Source organism: Ursus maritimus, unplaced genomic scaffold (assembly GCF_017311325.1).
Source record: "Ursus maritimus isolate PB19 unplaced genomic scaffold, ASM1731132v1 scaffold_18, whole genome shotgun sequence".
NCBI classification, from domain to species: Eukaryota; Metazoa; Chordata; class Mammalia; order Carnivora; family Ursidae; genus Ursus; species Ursus maritimus.
In genome coordinates this window covers 30,031,786-30,032,755 of record NW_024424230.1, presented here as the reverse complement: position 1 = coordinate 30,032,755, position 970 = coordinate 30,031,786, and the positions used below count along the sequence as shown (strand labels likewise).

The window sequence follows — 970 nt, the reverse complement described above, 5'->3', positions numbered from 1 at the left end:
TTTTTCTAATGTCAGGTTTACTCTTCTATTACATTCCTTGAAAATTCTTTCTCCCCTGTTTGAATATTCCAGTGTACTAATTTTCCCCTGGTTTTCTAAAACTAGGCTGCTGTTAAGAAGGGATAAAACAGATCATTTACATCAAATTTAGTGTTAATAATCATCAGAGAATAGTATCCCAAAACATACTTTTCCACTCAGGAGAGATTAGGAACCATCTCTTTGTCCCTAATTCTCATCTCTAAAATGGGGGACTTTGATGGATTTTACTGCTCACTGTAAATCAGAATCACCATGGGGGCTTTTGAAAATCTCTCTACTTTTTGCATATCTTTAGGGCTGGGCTTTGGATATGTATGCTTACCAAGCTGGAGAGCTTCTCCTCAAGTGGGCCTAGTGGTCCTTAACCTTGTTGCACGCTACAGTCCCCTGAGAAGCTTTCATAGCTATTGATATTTCCAGTCCCACCACTAGAGATTTTTATTTCACTGGTCTGGGATGTGATCTGGGCATCAGTATTCTTTAAGGCTTCTCAGGTGATTCTGCTGTGCAGCCACTGAACTCTATGGTCATCCTTGTGCAGGGACCACGCTAATCTCTGTATCATTTCGATTTGAGTATATGTGCTGCCAAAGCGAGCACCGCTGAGCTGTGCTCAAGGTAGTCCTCTGACTAGTGTACGCAGATGGGTTTGGATGGATGTGAAGATCTTTTTTCTTAACTTTGCTAAGAATCCATGATTTCACATTTATTAGACATGCTACAGCAGAATATGGCATTTAGGTTATGGAAAACCACAGTTATCTTAGGTCATGTTCAAGTTGTTACTTCTGGGTCACGGTATTCAAACTTACCTAAATTATTTTGAGAATACTGCTCAGGGACCTTAAACTACTCTGAAAAACATTTGCAGCCTAATAGAAATCATGATTTAACTCACAACCTTCTCATAAAAAAAAAATCAACATGT

The 970-nt window shown here is 39.2% G+C and overlaps 1 non-coding gene across 1 annotated transcript; it reads right to left on the bottom strand.

Moving 5' to 3' along the window:
• Nucleotides 1–539: 539 nt before the first annotated feature.
• Nucleotides 540–642, bottom strand: LOC121103302. The gene has a single exon (XR_005835458.1). It is a non-coding gene; the product is annotated as a U6 spliceosomal RNA (small nuclear RNA).
• Nucleotides 643–970: the final 328 nt, after the last annotated feature.